We start from the raw sequence: 21,339 nt of genomic DNA, 5'->3' as shown, positions 1-21,339 counted from the left end.
AGATAGATAGATAGATAGATAGATAGATAGATAGATAGATAGATAGAGAGAGAGATAGAGGGCACCAGGTAAGTTGAAGATGAAGGGGTGATATGTGGAGAATAAAATTAAGGGGTGAGAAAGGATTATACTGGGAGAAGAAGAAAGAGAGAAGTAGAATGGGGTAAATTATCTCACATGAAACAGACAAGAAAAGGCTTTTACAGTGGAGGACAAGTAGGGGAAGGTGAGAGGGAATGAGTTGGATTTGACTTAAAGAAGGAATAACATACACACTCAATTAGGTATGGAAATCTATCTTACCCTACAGAAAAATAGGGGGGAGGGGATAAGATAGTAGGGGGATGATAGAGGGAAGGTCAGATTGGGGGATGGGGTAATCAGAAGTAAATACTTCTCAGGAGGGACAGGGTCAAAAGAGAGAATAGAATGAAGGGAAATATAGTTAGTTTTCCACAACATGACTACTATGGAAGTGTTTTGCATGACTACACATGCGTCACCTATATCGAGTTGCTTGCCTTTTCAATGAGAGTGGGTGGGGAGGGAGGAAGGGAGAAAATTTGGAACCCAAAGTTTTAAAAACAAATGTTAAAATTGTTTTCACATGCAACTGGGAAATAAAATATACAGGCAATGGGGTATAGAAATCTGTCCTTTCCTACAGCAAAATAGAAGGGGAAGGGGTTAAGAGAAGGGAGGGAGATAGAAGGGAGGGTAGATTAGGGGAAGGAGTATTCAGAATGCATGTCGTCTTGGGGTGGGGAGAGGGATGAGATGCAGAGAAAATTTGGAACTCAAAATATTGTATAAATGAATATTGAAAACTAAAATAAATTAATAAACTAAAAAAAAGAAATGATGAGCAAGATGCTTTCAAAAAACTTGAAAATACTTACATGAACTGATGCAAAGTGAAATGAACAGAGCCAGGTGAACATTGTACACAGTAACAACAATATCATATGATGATCACCATGAATAACTTAGCTATTTTCAGCAATACAAGGATATAAGATAATTCTGTAGGAATTATAATGAAAAGCATTGTTCATTTCAGAGAAAGAGTGGTAAAGTCTGAATGCAGATCAAATATACTTTTTCTTTATTTTGGGGGTTTTTTTGTCTGTGTTTTCTTTCACAGAATGACTTACATGGAAATGTGTTTTACATGACTACACATGTAAAATCTAAGTCAAATTGTTTGCCTTCTCAATGAGGGAGGTCGGAGGGGAAGAAGGGAGAGAATTTGGAACTCAAAATTTGAAAAAAAAAGTTTTAAAAACTTCTCTGTGTATATTTTCCTTTCCAGTGACATCAACACAGTCTTAGTGTGCATTGAGACCATACATCTCATTGAAAAGTTTGGTAGTGTACTTTATCATAAGTCCCCTGGAATCACAAATGGTTATTGCATTTTTCAGAGTTCTTATAATTATCATAGTTGTTTGTTTCTGCAGTGGTTTTTTTGTCATTGTATAGATTTTCTTCTGGTTCTGTTCATTCCATGTTTCACCAATTTATACTAGTCCATTTTTTTTCAATTTTAATACTGACATTGTAGCATAACATTTTCTTATTATTTATTTCACTCTATCAGATTGTATAAATCTTTGTATCACTCTATGAAATTATCTTTTAAAATATAGCTCAATATGTTAAATTCATAAAACAATTTGTGTGTATATAAACAGATGTGTGTGTGTGTGTGTGTGTGTGTGTGTTCTGTTTCTTTCTTTGATGCCTTCAGGGGCCTAGGGACAGGAATAGTATTTCTGGGTTAAAGGGAATGCACTGCTTACTATCTTATTTTTTTCTATGTAATTCCAAATTGCTTTTCAGAATGGTTGGACACAGTCACAGCTCACCAAAAGTGCTTCAATATGGCTTGTTTTCCTTCCAACTCTTAGAATTCCTGAACTGTCCCAGCACTCAGTTTCAGTTCCACCTTTTTCAGGCATTTTCCAGCTAATGCCCTCACTTCCAAGTTTACTTTCTGTCTTGTTATCATAAATCTTAAACACATCCACTTCTTTTCATGTTGTTTCTCTACTTCTATGAAAATGTCTTGAGTATAGGGGCTTATTTGTTTTTGTTTTTTCTTTATATTTCTGATACTTATTACAGGTTAAATAAAGTCAACTTGCCATTTTAAAGCATGCACTATGTGCCAGGTACTGTAATAAACACTAGGAATGCAAACAGGAGGAAAAAGAAAGACTTCACTGTTCTCAAGTTGCTTTTGTCTTTTTCTTTTTTTTATATGTTTTCATGTAAAGTTTTGAATTCAGAATTCTATCCCTCCCTCCCTCAGATGAGTTATATATGTACAATCTTGTAAAACATTTCCATATTAGTCATTTTGTACAAGAAGTCTTGAATAAAAGAGAAAAATGAAAGACAGCGAAAATAGCAAGCTTTAGTCTGTATTCCATCAATGTCAGTTCTTTCTCTGGAGGTGGATAGTATGCTCCATCATTAGTCCTTTGGGATTGCCTTGGATCAGTTTATGTCATAATGGGTATAGATACTATGTATCAAGAAAATGAAAAGTGGGACAGAGATAAGCACTGGAGAAAGAAGCCTGTTAATCCAAGAGTGAAGTTCCATAGAGGACGATGGCTGACCTGGGCCCTTTCTTACACTAAAAGATTCCTATAGGAACTGACCAATCACACAGAAGGACAGCAGGGACAGAGTAATTGAACATGAGAAGCCTCTCTCTTTAAACTGTGATTGCAACACCTTTTTCATATTTATTTTTTGCTTGCCCAGTCATTGTGTTCCATTGACCTGCATGCTCTAAATGTTTTCCAGCTCTGGTCAGGCACAGAACAACAAGTTCTATGAATGGAAAGAACTCACTCCAAGATAACTGGAGTGTTTTTAATTCAGCCCTCTTGCTTCCTTGGTGCCGGATCACGATTGCCACCACCACACCAGACCTTGTTAGAAATGTGAAATGCTTAGAACACAATAAGTGCTTAAGAAATTCTTGATAATTGATTGATTGATTGTACTTTTTTGCATACAGTTCTTCAAAGGTAAACTGGATATAGGCTCTCCAGGGTCTACTTAGATGGAAGAGAAAACAGCAAAGATGAGAAAAATGGTGACAAGTTTCCTCACTGCAAACCAAACTGCAGGAGAGAATATCAAGGGTACGCAATGACGCTTTTGTATCCTTCCTGGGCCAACGGGGAAGAATAAGGCCAAATGATGCAATTAATTTCCCTATGTCTAATACTGATGATGCACATGAATGATTTAGTTTGTTTATGGCCCACACAGAGAGATTTCAAGATTGTTATTCTGTAATAGATGGAAAATGAATAGCATCAAAATAAATGGAATTGAGCAGAATGGATAGAGTGGGGTTTATTAATTCCCCAGTCTTGAAGGGGGGAAATCCTTATAAATAGTGTATGGTTGTGTTGTATGTGATAAAGATAACACATTGTTATTGCTTCAGTAAAACAATTTGTTATTGAACTTCCTCTCCTCAAAAAAATAAATCATTCATGGTCTATTTTCATCAGAAAAAAAAGGCTGGATGACAAGTTGTCTGAAATATATGAGAGGAGACTCTTGTTCAAACGTAGGTTGCAATTGATGATCTTTCTTTCCTTCCAAATTTTAAATTCTGATAGTATGATATTGAATTAAATGAATATTACTTTTTTTAAAAAGTAGTTTCTCAGTCATGACAAAAATTACTTAATTCAAATAAATAATTCAATTTGATAAACATTCATTAAGAATCTATTAAATGTCAAATACTGTGCGAGGATTGGAGATATGCAAAAATCAAAAAATATAAAGTCTCTACATTTGATGAGCTTCCATGAACTAAATTGTGCATTTATTCAGCACTTCTGTATAAGAGCCAGAGTTTATACCTCTGACTTAGAATCTCACATGCCAAATGCTCTTTCTCTCTTTCTGTCTTCTACCTAACTCTCAGTCTGTCTCTTTGTTATATTCTTTATTACTCAAGGCTCTTAACTCCTACTTCTGCCTTGCTTTGGCAGAGAAGAAACATCTCTGAATTCTTTAGAGTTTGAAAAAATTTTAAAACGTGCTGCTAGTTCTGTCATTACTGTTCTTATTAAATTAGACCTCACTGGCATGTTTGACACAAGAGGGCATATTTAGAAGGTCTACTATTTAGGAAGAGCAACATCATTTTCAGGATGATAAAATGAAATACTTTTAAACTAGATTCTAAGAAGTCATGGACATTTTAATGAATTTCATGATTTTTATTAAATTTTAAAATAATATAAATAATCAATTTAATAAAAATCTAATTTATTACCTGAAATGCAACTTCAAAAACTCACTAATAATATTAATAATATTGGCACGGGAAAGATGAAAATATTTGAGACCATATATCCTTGAAAAGCTATCAGATTTTTTTAATGTTGCCACAAAATGCTCTTCCTTGTTCATTGCTTAGTGAATTTTCTTTTAAATTAACTTTATTTATTTTAAATTTCTCCTTTCCAGAATTTATTTTATTTTAGTAATGAATAAATAATAAAGATTTTTAGCTATGCATACAAATCATATATGCAATCAAGTTGAGGAGGGGAGGGAGGGAGTTTTGACTATCAACAGGTTAAGCAGAGAATATATATGCTGACAGCAATCTTTCTATATCACATGGCTGACTGGAAAATAACAATAATAATTAGCTTATGTATGATATTTTAAGTATTTTATATTCATCATCTTACTGGAATTTTTGTTGTTCAGTCATTCAATACTTTACAGTTATTTCTGACCTCATGGACCTTAGCATGCCAGACTCATCTATATTTCACTATCTCTGCAAGTCTATCCAAATTTATGTTCATTGTTTCCACGACACTATCTATCCACCTTGTCTTCTGACATACTCTTTTTGTTTTGCCTTAAATAATTTCTCAATTTTTCCAATGAGTCTTGTCTTCTTGTTATGTTACCAAAGCTTTAGCTACAGTATTTAACATTCCAATGAATATGAATTAAGTTATTTAAATATTGACTGATTTGATGTCTCTGCTATTCAAGAGATTTTTTAAAATCTTTGGAAATAATAAGAGGGCAGAGCCAAGATGGCAGAGTGAAAGCAGAGACTCGCCTGAGCTCTCCCTAAAATCTCTTCAAATACCTTTCAAAAGTGACTCTGAAAAAAATTCTATGGTGGCAGAACCCACAAAGAGACAGAGTAAGGCAGATTTCCAGCCCAAAACAACGCAAAATGTCAACAGGAAAGGTCAGTTCTACTGGCCTGAGAGAGGAGTGTCCAGCATGCATGATACATTGCAGACCCAGTTTGAAAAAAGTCAAAACAGACTTTGGAGAATCGAAAACCAGCAGCAGCGATGGTTTCCTGGCTTCTCAATCCACAGATGTCAGAGACAACTTAGAAGGTCAGCAGAAGGGGTCTGTCAGAAGTGGGTGAGAGAGAAGTATGCCATACAGCCCCTGCACCAGAAAACCGGGAGCAGGCTTTGGGAGTGACTGAATCAACAGTGGTAGTGCTGGTCCTGGAGCTGTTAGCCCACAAATTGAATGTTTGAAAGTCACCTATTTCGACTTCTAGGAGCCAAGATTGTCAGAGTAACTATTTTCCAGTTCTGTTTGTTGTTTATTTGTTTGTTTGTTTTTTCCAATGAGATATTTTACATTTTCTTCATTTTTTTCATTATTTTGGTTTTGTTTGACTGATTCTTGATTTCTTGTAGAGTCACTAGCCAATTGCCCAAGTTAATAGTAACTCTCACCCTCCGTTATTGACTTTGAAAAACCCAGAGAATACTTCCCCAGGAAAATCCTAAAATAATAGAGTCAGCAGAAAGACAATACACAGTGTTTTAGCTCCTGAAGCTAAGGGGATTAATGGGAAAGGGCCTTCTTGCTGTGGCTGAAGGGGACCAGTACAAGAAGTGAAACATCCCAGCAAGCCAGTGGCAAGTCCCACCTCAGCAAACCAGTAACCAGGCCCCTAGCCCCCAGCACAAGAAGCCCGAGACAGTGTGCCCTGTATCCCAGAGGCAGAAAAGGCAAGAAAAAGCCAGAAAAAAAGCAAACAACATGATCAAGAAGCAACATAGAAAAACAATGACCATAGAAAAATATCTTGGTGACAGGGAAGATGAAAATAAAAATTCAGGAGAGTATAACATTGTCAATATACCCACATCTAAAAACTCAGAGGGGAATATGAACTGGTCTCAAGTCCAAAAGGCCTTCTTAGAAGAGCTCCAGAAGGATTTTTAAAAAATCAAATAAGAGAGGTAGAAGAAAAATAGAGAAAAGAAATGAGATGTATGCGAGAGAGAGTCAATAGCTTTGGAAAGGAAGGACAAAAATTAACTGTAGAAAACAAGTCCTTAAAGAGTAGAATTGGCCAAAAGGAAAAGGAGGTACAAAAACTAATGGAAAAAAAATTCATTGAAAATTAACTTGGGCAATTGGAAGCTAGTGACTCTACAAGAAATCAAGAATCAGTCAAACAAAACCAAAATAATGAAAAAAAATGAAGAAAATGTAAAATACCTCATTGGAAAAAACAAACAAACAAATAAACAACAAACAGAACTGGAAAATAGATCCAGAAGCGATACCATAAGAATTATTGGTCTTTTTGAAAACCATAATGGAAAAAAAAGAACCTGGACAGCATCTTTCAGGGGATCATCAAGGAAAACTGCCCTGGAGCCCTAGAAAGAGAGGATAAAATGGTCATCAAAAGAATCCACCAATCACCTCCTGAAAGAGATCACAAATTGAAAACACTAAGGAATATTGTAGCCAAATTCCATAATTACCAGTTCAAGGAGAATATCCTGCAAGCATCCAGGAAGAAACAATTGATATATCATAGAAACATAGTCATGATTAAGCAGGACCCTGAAGCTTCTACATTAAAAAATCATAAAGTGTGAAATACAATGTTCCATAAGGAAAGGAGCATGCATTACAAACAAGGGTCAACTACCTAGTGAAAATGAGCATAATCTTTCAGGGAAGGAGGCAGACTTTCAATGAAATAGGGAACTTCCAAACCTTCCTGATAAAAAGACAAGAGCTCAACAGAAAATTTGATCTTCAAATACAAGACTTGAGAGGCATAAAAAAAAATAAACAAGAAAGAGGAAAAAAACAAACAAACATGTTATTCAATAAAGTTAAATTGTTTTCATACCCACATGGGAATATGATACTTATAACTCTTGAGAACTTTATCTTTATTACAACATTTAGAAGGGATATACATAAACAGAGGGGGTGGGATTAAGTTGAATTTGATGTGATGATAAGAAACCTAATGTAGTGGTGAAAAGGAACTATAATGGAAAAAGAGGAAAGGGGGAAGCAAAAAAGAGTAAATTACATCACATGAAGAGGAACAAAGACATATTACAGTAGAGGAAAAGGAGGGAGGGAGATAAAAATTGTTTGAACTTTATTTTCATTGAATGTTTCTCAAGGAGGGAATAACATACTCAGTTAGGTATAGAATTTTAACTTGTCATATAGGCAGTAAGAGGGAAAGGGGAAAGAAAAGAGAAGGGGGGATAAGAGAGGAAGAAGTAGTAAGGGGAAAAGGAATGAAAAGGGAGGGGGCTGATGGAAGGACGGATTAGGGAGGTGGTTGTCAAAAGCAAAGCTGTAGTGAGCAGAGAAAGAGAGAAAAGGAGAAAGAAAGGCATGAATGGGGGAGACAAGAATAAGCTGGAGTGAAAAACACAATAATAACAGATGTGAATGTGAATGGGATGAACTCTCCTATAAAATGGAAACAGGTAGCAGAATGGGTTAAAATCATAATCCTACAATATGTTATTTATCAGAAACACATTTGAAATAGAGGGATACTCACAGGGTAAATGTAAAAGGCTAGAATAAAATATATTATGCTTCAGCTGAAGTAAAACAAAAAAACAGGGGTAGCAATCCTGTTGTCAGACAAAGTAAAAGCAAATACAGTTCTTATTCAAAGAGATAAAAAGGAAACTATATCCTGCTAAAAGACACTATAGACAATGAAATAATATCATTACTAAACATATATGCACCAAGTGGTATAGCATCCAAATTCTTAGAGGAGAAATTCAGGGAGTTACAGGAAAAAATAGATGGCAAACCTTTACTAGAGGGGAACCTCAACCTCCCCCTCTCCGAGCTAGATAAATCTAACCACAAAATAAATAAGAAGGAAGTTAGGGAGGTGAATAGAATTTTAGAAAAGTTAGATATAGTAAACCTGTGGAGAAAATTGAATGGAAATAGAAAGGAATATATTTTTTGTCAGTGGTATAGGGCACTTACACAAAAATTGACCATATACTAGGGCATAAAAACCTCATAATCCAAAACAGAAAGGCCAAAATATTAAATACATCCTTTTCAGATCATGATACAATAAAAATATGTAATAAAGGGCCCATGGAAAGATAGACTAAAAATAATTGGAAACTAAATAATGAAATCCTAAAGAATGAATGGGTGAAACAACAAATCATAGAAACAATCAATAACTTCATGCAAGAGAATGACAATAATGAGACAACATACCAAAATTATGGGATGCAGCAAGACTAGTTCTAAGGGGAAATTTTATATCTCTAAATGACGATATGAATAAAATAGAGAAAGAGGAGATCAATGAATTGGGCATGCAATTAAAAAAAAACTAGAAAAAGAACAAATTAAAAAATACTGGATTAAATATCAAATTAGAAATACTGAAAACCAAAGGAGAAGTTAATAAAATTGAAATTAAGAAAACTATATAACTAATAAATAAAACTAAGAGCAGATTTCATGAAAAAACAGTAAAATAGATAAACCTTTGGTTAATTTAATTTTAAAAAGAATGAAATAAAACAAACAAATAAACAAATTACCAGTATCAGAAATGAAAAGGGTGAATTCACCACCAATGAAGAAAAAACTAAAACAATATTTAGGAACTATTTTGCCCAACTGTATGCCAATAAATTTGACAATCTTAGTGAAATGGATACATATTTACAAAAATATAAATTGCCCAGATTAACAGAAAAGGAAGTAAAATTCTTAAATAAACCCATCTCAGAAAAAGAAAATGAACAAGCCCTCAATGAATTCTCTGGAAAAAATCTCCAGGACCAGATGTATTTACAAGCCAATTCTATCAAACATTTAAAGAACAATTTATCCCAATACTATATAGATTATTTGGAAAAAAAAATAGGTAAAGGAGTCTTACCAATTCTTTTTATGACACAAATATGGTGCTGATACCTAAACTGAGAAGAGTCAAAAAGAGAAAGAAAATTATAGACCAATTTACCTAATAAATATGGATGCCAAAATTTCAAATAAAATATTAGCAAAAAGATTATGACAACTTATCACAGAACCAGGGCAGGTTCAATATTAGGAAAACTATCAGTAAAATTGATCACATCAACAACAAAACTAACAGAAACCACATGATTCTCTCAATAGATGCAGAAAAAGCTCTTGACAGAATACAACACCCATTCCTATTAAAATCACTAGAGAATATAGGAATAAATGGATAACTGTTCCGGATCTTAAATTGTATTATAAAGCAGCAATCATCAAAACGACTTGACACTGGCTAAGAAACAGAGTGGTGGATCAGAGGAAGAGGTTAGTTACACAAGACGCAGTAGTCAATGACTATAGCAATCTACTGTTTGATAACCCCAAAGACCCCAGTTTCTTAGATAAGAATTCACTATTTGACAGAAAAAAATACTGGGAAAACTGGAAAAAAGTTTGGCATAAACTTGGCATAGACCAAAATCTTATATCATATACCAAAATAAAGTCAAAATGGGTACACAATTTAGATATAAAGGCTGATACTATAAGCAAAATGGGAGAGCAAGGAATAGTTTACCTTTTTATGGAGAACAGAAAAATTTATGACCAAACAAGATAGAGAACATCAAGAAATGTAAAATGGATAATTTTGATTACATTAAAATGAAAGGTTTTTGAACAAAGCCAATGCAACCAAGATTAGGAGGGAAGCAGAAAAATAGGAAATCAGTGTCTCTGATAAGGGCCTCATTTCTAAAATATATGGAGAAGTAAGTCAAATTTATAAGAATGCAGGTCATTCTCCAATTGCTAAATGGTCAAAAGATATGAACAGGTAGTTTTCAGAGGAAGAAATTAAAGCTATCTATAGTTATATGAAAAAAATGCTCTAAATCACTATTGATTAGAGAAATGCAAATCAAAACAATTCTGAGGTACCACGTCATACCTATCAGATTGACTAACAATACAAAATAGAGAAATGATAAATATTGGAGATGTAGGAAAATTGGAACATTAATGCATTGTTGGTGGAGTTGTGAAATGATCCAACCATTTTGGATAGCAATTTGTAACTATGCCCAAAGGGTTATAAAAATGTGCCTTTGACACAGCAATAGCACGTTAGGGCTGTATCTCAAAGAGACCATAAAAATAGAAAAAGACCCACACATATAAAAATATTTACAGCATCTTTTTTCTGGGGTGGCAAAGAATTGGAAATGGAGGGATGCCCATCAGTTGGGGAATGGCTGAACAAGTTGTGGTATATGAATGTAATGGAATACTGTTGTACTATAAGAAACGATGAGTAGGAGGACTTCAGAAAAACCTGGAAATTCTTGTATGGACTGATGCTGAATGAAGTGAGTGAACCAGGCGAACATTGTACACAGTAACAGCCACATTGTACTATGACTAACTTTGACAGACTTAGCTCTTCTCAGCAATGCAAGGATCTAAGACATCTCTAAAAGTCTCATGAAGGAAAATTCTATCCACCTCCAGAGAAAGAAGTATGGAATTTGAATGCAGAGTGAAGTGTACTATTTCCTCTTTTTTCTTTTTCTTCTTTTTTTTCTTTCTTTGGGGGGGGTTCCTCCTATTGGTTTTAATTCTTCTTTACAACATGACTAATGTGAAAATATGTTTAATAGGAATGTATATGTAGAGCCTATATCAGATTGGACACCATATTGGGGAGGGAAGAGAAAAAAATTTAAAACTCCTAAGCTTATGGAAGTGATTGTTGAAAACTAAAAATAAATTAATTAATTAAAATTTAGCAAAACTCTTCTCCAGATTGGTCATAGTTTTCCTTCCAAGGATGAAGAATCTTTCAATTTCATGGCTTCACTCATTATCTGCAGTGATCTTTGAGTGTAAGATTATAAAATCTGATACTGCTTCTATTTTTCCCACTATTTGCCAAGAAGTGATAGCATTAGTTGCCAAGATCTTAGTTTTTTCTTTCTTTATTTTGTTCTTATGTGTTAAGCTTCAAGCAAGCTTTTACACTCTCCTCTTCCATCCTCATCAAGAAGCTTCTTAATTCCTATTCACTTTCTGCCATTAAAGTGGTCCTCCCATCTCTTTGAGGACTTGTCACATTTTGTTGTGATCCACACAGTCAAAGTCTTTAGTGTAATCAATGAAGCTGAAGTACATTTTTTCCCTTGCTTTCTCCATAACTCCATTATTTGGAACTCACAGCAAATTGGAGAGATGGAGAGACAGAGACTATCCTGATTCCTTTTAAAATATATCTCACAGAGATATATGTTTAGAATGGGAAGGAACCATAGAGATCATATAATCTGCCATTCATGTGTATGTATATGTTTTTGTGTGTATGTGTTTGTTTGTGTATGTATGTGTGTCTTGGATCCCTTTGGCTCACTAGTTAAATCTATGAACCTTTTCAGAATAACATTTTTAAATGCGCAAAATAAAATACAGAGAAATCAAATAATTTTTAAATGAAAGAGGTTAATCATTTGAAATATAGTTAGCAAAGTCCACACACCCTAGTTAAGAATCCATTATCTATTATAGTTCACCCATTTTATATTTGAGGAAAATGAGGCTCAGAAAAGGGATGTGACTTGCCTAATATCACAGAAATAGTAAGTTACAAAGGCAGATTTTGAACTAGGGTGTGAGTTGTGACTCCAAGTCTAGTACCTCATCCACTATCGTTTGAAGCCAAGAATTCTCATTTGTGAAATTACCTTCTTTGTACCCTGAAAGGTGAATACAGGTCAATGTTCCGCATCTATTTGAGGAAATTAATCATATTTCACTTGATTTTCATGTGACAATTTTTTTCAGCTATGTTTCTCTTTACCTGGTTTATCAATGAATTAATCATTAAATATTTATTGAGCAGCATCTCTCTGAGTGGCTGTGTTCCAGTTGCTGGGGAGCATACTGCTGAGGCTCAGAGAGAAGAATCTCATATCTTCCTATCTGAATACATCTGCGAGTTTGCCTCCATTCCTCGGCTCAGAAGCGAAGAAGTAGATTTCTCAAGATTTTAGCTTAAGCCACCTGATCTCTTCTTCCTCTCTTCTAAAACCAATTGCAAAAAACAAATAAACAAACAAACAAGCAAATAAAAAAAGGAAAACTCTCCCTGTTCACACTGTGCCTATGCTACCTGAAATAAACAGGATGTCTTTTTTAAAATATAAAAGTCTGTCTGGTCTTTGTTCCAAGGGAATTCTCCATTTCATTTTCCTCACAATCATATATTTCTGAATAATGTTCTTTTGAATTAAACTCTTAAGTTGTAGTATGTGCATGTGTGTGTGTCTATATATATTTATACATATATATATATATATATATATATATACACAGAGAGAGAGAGAGAGAGAGAGAGAGAGAGGCAGAGACAGAAAGACAGAGAGAGACAGAGAGAGAGAAGGCTAGGGACTGACCCAGTGATTTCATTATACAGGGAACTCCTGTGTGAGGAAACTCACTCCATCAATGGAGGTCATTTCCTTCTCTGCACTTTATATTTTCAGATATTTTCCTAGAGCACTAAAAATTAAGCGACTGCCTCAGAGTCTTATTGCCAGTAAATCATTATTTGAACCTCTATTCTGATGGTTTCAAGGCTAATTCTCTATTTAGATAAATGTAGAAAATACATTCAATAAACATTTACTTTGTGCTGAGCAATATGCTTTGTTCTGGTAATGAAATGAAAGGAAGAAAGTGAAATGGTGGTCTGAATCATGAACTGCATCTGTGATTCTTGAAGCAGGCTGGGATCCTGCTGCTTCTAGGAGGGTTGTGAGGACATATAACGCAAGGACTTAATCACGTGCAGACATTTGGTGACTGGTTCTGGTCTGCCAAGCACATGGATAGAAGAAGGTTTTTTGACTGTCTGGGTAAACGGAACTCAAAGTGCCTTCAAAAAGACTCTGATGGTCAGCACCTTGGACTATTGCCTTCCCTGACATTCTGCTTCTCTCATTCTTCATGAATCTCTTGGACTTCTTTATTCATCAAATCCAGGGAGAGACAATGTCATAAAGGAAGAGAGCCCTTGAGCCATCTGCACCAAGGCTGACATGTCTCTTTTTGGGAAAATGCTTAGATCTTTTTGCTTCACTACTTGTTCTATTGTGTATTATGTGAAGGTAGCTATTTTGAATTCTCTAACATTGAAGATCATGAGAGCAGACTTCTGGGTTCCTCAGTGTACATGTTGGACTTTGTAGTTAATTTAACATTGATGCCCTATGAGCAAGGAGTGACATTTGGGAGTGACCTTTGTGACCCAACTCAATTGTTGCTCAGACAAGGGTTTATCCAGCAGCAATAGTACGTTTGGACATGAATTTGGTGGTATCACTGCTATGTAGGAATTGATCAAAGTTTGAGGCCGCTCTTCCAAAGGAAAAAAAAAAAGGAGGGGGTAGGATGGGCACAGAGTGACTACTACATAAAGGGGAAGTAAAATGATTGTACATTTGTTCTTGCTGTATATCTATGGTAAAATTTTCTTTCTCGATTCTCATTCTCCATGATCTCTCTGTAGTCTTTGACACCATTGATCACTCTCTCCTCCTTGATACTCTCTTACACTAGTTTTTTGAGACACTACTCTCTTCTTGTTTTCCTTATACCTATTAGACCACTCCTCTGTCTCATTTTTTGGATCCTCCTCCAAATCATGTTTTCTAACCTTAGGTATTCCTCACAGTTCTGTCCTGGGCCCTCTTGTTTTCTCACTGTATATTGTTTTACTTGGTGATCTCATCATCTTCCATGGACTTAATTATTATCTCTATGCTGATAATTACCAGAATTATCTTCCCTGTTCTAATCTCTCCACTGACCTCCAATCTCACATTTTCAACTCCCTTCTAGACATCTCATATTGGATATCCAGTAAACATCTTAAATTCAATACTTCCAAAATAGATCTCATTCCCCCCCCCACAAAATAAAAACCCTCACCTTCTCCTATCTTCCTGATTATGGTAGAGGTCAGCACAATCTTTCCGGTCTCACAGGCTTGCAACCTAGGAATCATCCTGGATTCCTCATTATCTCTCAATGCCCATATCCAAATTGTTATGAAGACTTGCTGATTTCACCTTATCAATATCCCCTGAATACATTTCTTCTCTCCTCTGACACTGCTATGACTCTAGTGTAGACCCTCATTACCTCACACTTTGATTACGGTAATAGCCTTCTGGTACACCCACTGCCTCAGACCTCTCTCCCCACCCCAATCCATTCGCCATTCAACTCCTAAAAAGATTTTCCTAAAATAATAGGTCTGAACACGTCACTCCTTTACTCAACAAATTTTAATGGCTTCTTATTGCTTCCAGGATCAAATACAAAATACTCTTTTGTCATTTAAAATCCTTCATAAACTAATTCTCTCAATATTTCTGATCTTGCACCTTATTCCCCAACATGTACTATTGGATCTAGTGACACTTGCCTCCTGGCTGTTTCACAAATAAAACATTGGATCTCTCAGCTCTGGACATTTTCTCCGACTCTCTTTCAAGCCTAGAATGCTCTCCCTCCTCCACTTGGACTACTGACCACTTTGACTTCCTATAAGTTCCAATTATAATCCCATCTTGTACAAGAAACCTTCCCAAACTGCTGTTAATTCTGGTGCTTTCCCTCCTTTAATTACTTCTCATTCATCCTGTGTATAGCTTGCTTTGTATTTATTTACTTGCAAGTTGTCTCCCCCATTAGACTGCAGGTTCCTTGAGGGCAAACATTGTCTTTTATCCCTTTTTTTGTATTACCAGTGCTTAGCAGAGTTCTTGCAAGACAGTAGTTGTTTAATAAATGTTTATCAACTGATTGATTGAAATGGTTAAGTGGAACTTGAGCATTAGCCAGTCACTGGAGGCTAAAACTTGGGTTAACCAGCTGGTCAAAGCTTGAGTTGATGACATTATAGAAGTGGCATGCCGAATCTCTCAGGGTACCTCTAGAAACCTGAAGAGGAGATATAGCTACCTTATTCTGATACTATGGTTCAGACAAACTTTCTACATAAGACAAGTCCTGCTGTCAAGGAGATTATTTTTTTTAATGGGAGAAGATAACGGGACAATGTATCCAGTGGCTTGTGAGATGTTCAGGAAGCTGTGTGTATGCCTGCAATAAAGAACAAAAGGTATCCTCTTGGGCTTCAAGATGTTTACAATTCTCTAAGAAGCAAGCTAGGAATTGGGAGAGAGAGTGAGAGAGACAGAGACAGAGAGAGACAGAGAGACAGAGACAGAGAGAGATACAGAGACAGAGACAGAGAGAGAACACAAAATGAAACAAAAGAAAAAAAGAAAAAAATCGTCTACTCTTGTGCTAAATATTTTCATACAAATCATTGATGTTTTCAGATGGCAGAGATCGAAGAACTGATGAGGAGAGCAATGATGTTTAGCAGCTAGGTCATGCAGTGGATTTTTTTCTTTGGATTCAGGTATACCCAAGTACAAGTCCTGCCCAGATGCTTTCCAGATGTGTAACTTTGGGTAAATTATTTAATCTCTCTCAATCTTAGTTTGCTCATCTATAAAATGGGAATAATATTAAAACCTAACTAAAAGATTACAGTGAGGAGTTAATGAGATAGTATATATAAAGTGCTTTGCAAACCTTCAATCTCTCCAACAACTCACATTTCTGTGAGTGTTATGTTTTGTTCACTGTTTTCATAATCACAGCCCTGTGAAGTGACTTAGTAGTACCTGCATGCCTATCCCCATTTTCCAAATGAAGAACAACAATCTCTGAGAGACTAAATGCCTGGTTCCTAATTGGCTCAGTGGAAACTGTTTGCGACTGGAAGACAGTAGATAGGAATGTAGTTCCCACACTTTGCTGCTAATTCACACTATAATCTAGGTGTATCACATCCCTCACAGTTTCTAAGAGGAAGGTTCAGAAGATTGCTGAATCCAGAGGGCATTACCTACTTAGCCCAGACTCTATGAAGGCTTATGCTCAAACTCCTTCTGTTTTAAACATATTTGACATGGAAATATCAAAATATTTTTAAGATTCTTTGAAATATCAAAGGATCTCTCCATGCTTTTTAATAGGATAAAATAAGAACTCGATCGAGTTAAAATAAGATCTTAAAAGATTGCAGCTTCCTTCTAAAAAACACAAAAAAGTGGCACATTTCTTGATGCTTACCTGTTACCAGCTGTCCAGACTGTTACTGAGTGGAGGAATCCAGAGAGTATGGGGCATAACTAGGTTTCCGGCCTTTGAAGGACAAGGATGTACTTCTTTGAAAGTGGCCCTGTAGGGCCCTTCTTCAGCAGAGTGTGGTCATGTGAAATCACAGATAAATATGGCTGGTATTTCTTTAGTCTTTTCTCCCTTAGGGCAAGTCTCTCATCCAAGCATTGACCCAAGACAACCCTTCATTTTCTTTGATAGGGAATGAAAAATGACAGACAAAAGTGAGATACTGTAGAATTCTTTTGAGTTATGAAATAGGAACTCAGAAAATAAGAGGGGAGGAGTCTGTGAAGATCATTGAAACTGTGCTGGTTTAGGACCATAGATTTAAGAGTTGTAAGAGACTTTAGAGGCAAGTCTTTTTTCACCAATAAGGATCCTGAAATACATGGAAGTTAGTGACTTTTTCTCACTGTGGTGAGGTTCCAACTTGAATCTAAGTCCTCTGATGATAAATCTACCTTCACTGCCCCCATTACAGCACACTTTTATACATTTCATGGACACTTTTTTTTTCCTTTTATAGGAAAGGCAGACAAAATTAAAGAGAATATCCTATTTGGAAAGTTACCTATTGTAAATGTAAAATCATAACGTTATGGAGCTGGAAATAATCTAGAAGATCAACTAGGTTGAGGCAACTGGAAACTGGAATAATAGAATGTCTTCTCCAATGTCAGAGCTAGTTCATGGCAAAGCCATGAAGTAGGCCTCAGGTCTTCTCTTTCCCACAAAATTTGATTGTCAATAAACTACATATGGATGTGGTAGAAAGAATCCTGGGTGTGCAGTCAAGGGACTGACCAGGGTATACAGTCCAGCTCTAACATTAATAGCTATGTATCTCTGGATAGCAAGGTAGTAAAGTGAATAGTGTCCTGGGCCTAAAGCCTGGAATTTCCGAGTCTTTCTGAGCTCAAATCTGGCCTCAGACACTTACTCGGTGTGTAATCCTGGGCAAGCCACTTAATCCTGTTTGCCTCAGTTCCTCATCTGTAAAAGGAGCTGAAGAAGGAAATGACAAAGCACTTCAGTATCTTTTCCAAGAAAACCCAAATGGGGTCATGAACTGTTAGAGAAGATGAAAAAAGTGACTGAACAACAATAATCTCTGGAAAAGTCATTAAGTGCTACTGATCCTCAGATTCTGCTTGTGTAAGTTAGGGATAATCATGCGTATGCTACTCTTTGTCATTAGAGACAATAGTGATGTAAAGCATTAGATTTGGAGTCAGAAAGACCTGGATTCAAATCCTACCTCTGAATATTACTAGCTATGTGACACTGAATATGCCACCTGACATTACTGAGCCTTATTTTCCTCATCTGTTAAATAGAAATAATAAGGCATGCAGGGCAAACCTCAGGAGGAAATTTTTTGGATCATGTTGGGTGATACATATACATGAATCCTATAGTACTCTATGTGGGTTTGCATAGTGCAGCAGCTCTGGCACTGACCTTGGAGATGGGAAGACATGGGATTAAGTCCAGTCTGTTGAACAAATTTATGGATTCCAGTATGTCTGGGTTGCCATGGGCAAGTCACCCAACCTTTTGATTATTTCCAAACTATTTTTTTTGTTTTTATTTATCTCTAAAAATATTTGAATGTACATTACAGTATCAATATATGTACTTATTTGGAGATTAGATATGTGGAGTATATGCCTCATTTATATACTGGGCACCTAGACAGGAAAGTGACCTTAGAATTAGAAAAACCTGGTTTGCGAACTAGACCAAAACCCACTTCACATATTTACTATCTGTGTCACCTTAGGCAAGTCATTTATTCTCATCTACCTCAGTTTCCCTATCTATAAAATATGGGTAATGAAAATACATATCTCCCAGGGTAAGGATCAAAGGATATAACATGTAGAGAGCAGCTATGTGCCACAGTGGATAGAACATTGAACTTGGAATCAGGAAGATTCATTTTATATGTTCAAATTTGGCCTCAGACGTTTACTAGCAATGTGATCTTAAACAAATCACTTAACCCTGTTTGCCTCAGTTTCCTCATTTGTCAAAATGAGCTGGAAAAGGAAATGGTGAACCACTCCAGTATCTTTGCCAAGAAAACCCCAAAAAAAGGTCACAAATTGCTAAACAACAACAAAAAGTGATTGTCCAAATTGAAATCACAATATAAAGGGTAGTTAGTATTATACTGATAATTATGTACATTGTAAAACTTACGCAGAGAGAAATTTTTTGAAAAGGTTGAGATACAAATGAAATAACATTTGATTTTTCTGTCAATGAGGAGCGAATACAATTTATTGGGAAAAGGAATGCCATGTTTGTAACTGGCCTTTTGTATAATCATTTTGGCAGTTATTTGAAAGATGGCTTAAAATGGAGAGGGATTTGATACAAGGAGACAAATTAGAATAATGTTTCAGAAGTGCAGGAAAAAAGTTATAAGGTTAACAACAACAGTGGAAAGAGCTTTGAGCCTGGAGTGAAGAAGACAAGTTCAAATTCAACCTCAGACACTTATTAACTGTGTTACCCTGGACAAGTCACTTAACCTCTGTTTGACTCAGTTTTTCTAACTGGAAAATGAGGATAAAAAACACCACTTACCTCCATGGTGGTTGTGAGGATCAAATGAGATAATAATTTTAAAGCACAATGCCTTTCATAGAGTAAGTGCTAAGTAAATGTTAATTATAGTTATTAACTATCATGCAACACTTTAAATTCTCAAATCACTTTGCATGTTGGCTCATTTGGTCTTCACAACAAGCCTCTGAATTAGATGCTCTTACTAAATCCATTTTATGGATAAGGAAACTGAGGTGAAGAGAAGTTTAAAACTCAGGTCCTCCTGAGTCAAAGTCCCACATGCTACCAATCTCATATATTTGCTTGAACTAAGGCAGTGGCTATGTGAGTGGAGAAGTGGGAAGAGATATGAGCTATGAGGTCACAGAGATGGAAAGACTTGACACCTAACTGAAAATGTCTGGGTCAGGGAAAGATAAGAATCAAAGATGAGAGCAAGGTTTTTAAATCCTAGATGAATAGAAGAATAATGAGACCCATGGTGGGAGATAGAAAACTGTGGGAGATGGCAGGGTAGGAAGGATGAGATAATGGGATGACATCTGTAATCCAGATCACAATCTACCTCTCTATTTTTTAAAATATTGTATTGATGTTACTAATGAGATATTAATGAATCTAACACACTGATAAGGTGATTTAATTCATTCCTATTTCTTCATATGGATAACCCCCCCCCGCTCACACTCTCCATAAAAAAAAAAGAAGGAAAAAAAAACAAAAGGTGAACAGAGCGAAATTGCAAGCCCTGGTGCAATTTCACTCAGGGACAAACATGGTTTATAAAGGCCATGGAAACAACCTGGTTTCAGGAAACCTATTTCACACTTGTTAGGCTTAGCAGTGGAAAGGGCAAGAGTTTGGATGGAGGAAAGAAATTAAAATTCAATGTTCCACCTCTATTTTTGCTCCTCTTTTTCTAGGTGAGGGTTTTCACTAGGTTTGTTTTTCTTTACACCTAAAGGAATAGGGACATGTAGTGTCCTTCACATACTTCTCTTATGTTTTAGTTCATCCTTAATATATGCACACCCCACCCCAGCCTCCAAGGGGTTAGTCTTCTATCTTTCCAAAGTTTTGCATTTCTTTGTATCAGTATAGATGTATTAAATTTATTTACATATATGATACCAAAACCAGTAGAAGCTAAGTTTCTTTGGGAGGTCAATTACGGGGTCAAAAGGTTTGAGAGTGGGGCATCTAGGTGATGCAGTGGATAGGGCACCGGCCCTTAAGTCAGGAGGACCTGAGTTCAAATTTGTCCTCAGACCAAACACTTGACACTTACTATCTGTGTGACCCTGGGCAAGTCACTTAACCCCAATTGCCTAAAAAAAATAAAAGACATGAGAGTAATGATGATTGTCTTCAAGTATTTAAAATCCATCATGATGAAAAATACTTACTTGTAGTGCTTTGCTCCAGAATGCAAAACCACGAGTAGTGGCTGGAAGTTACAAAGAGAGGAATTGAGATTTGGTGTCAAGAAAATAAATGAAACAACAATGTACCCCCCAAAAACCCCAATAACAAAAAATTCTTAGCAATGAGAGCTCCAGCAAATTAGAATGAGCTGCCTCAAGATACAGTGAGTTAGCCCTCCTTGTAGGTTTTTTAGCAGAATGTTATTAGCCATCTGTTAGGCATGTTGTAATAGTGGGTGTAAGTTTGGCCTAGATGGCCACTGGGGTCTCTTCCAATTCTAAATTACTGGATTTCCGTGGTTTGGGAAAATAATATGGAATGGTCATTGTTACAGTATCAAAGCTCTAAAGCTGAAATAGCCCTCAAAGGCCATCTGATCTAGCTCACTCATTTTACAGATAAGCAAACTGAGAGAAAGAGATGTTGAATCACCTCTCTAACATTACATAAGTGTTTAGTTTTAGGTTCGGTATTTGAATTATTGTATCCCATAAAATTGAAAATATGTCAATTTATATTTATTTAAAATAGAAGAAAGAGAAAAAGAGACAGACAGGGAGACAGACAGAGGGGAAGGAGAAGGAGAGGAAAAGTAAGATGAAGAGGGAGAAGGGCGATATAGAGGGAGAGGAAAGAAATTAAGGTAAGAGAAGGGAAGGAAGAAGGAAGGTGACAGGACAATAAAAAGAAAAAAAAAGAGAAAATGGAATTGACTTGCTATCTTTCTTTTGTAGTCTAGAAAAGAATTGA

General features: G+C 35.9%; 1 pseudogene; it reads right to left on the bottom strand.

Annotated features, from left to right (window-relative positions):
* The window catches only part of LOC114026301, a 45,734-nt pseudogene that overhangs the window by 6,569 nt on the left and 17,826 nt on the right, over positions 1–21,339 (bottom strand).

Source organism: Vombatus ursinus, unplaced genomic scaffold, assembly GCF_900497805.2.
Source record: "Vombatus ursinus unplaced genomic scaffold, bare-nosed wombat genome assembly UNPS02014837.1, whole genome shotgun sequence".
Taxonomy (NCBI): Eukaryota; Metazoa; Chordata; class Mammalia; order Diprotodontia; family Vombatidae; genus Vombatus; species Vombatus ursinus.
This window is presented reverse-complemented; position numbering and strand designations above follow the sequence as displayed.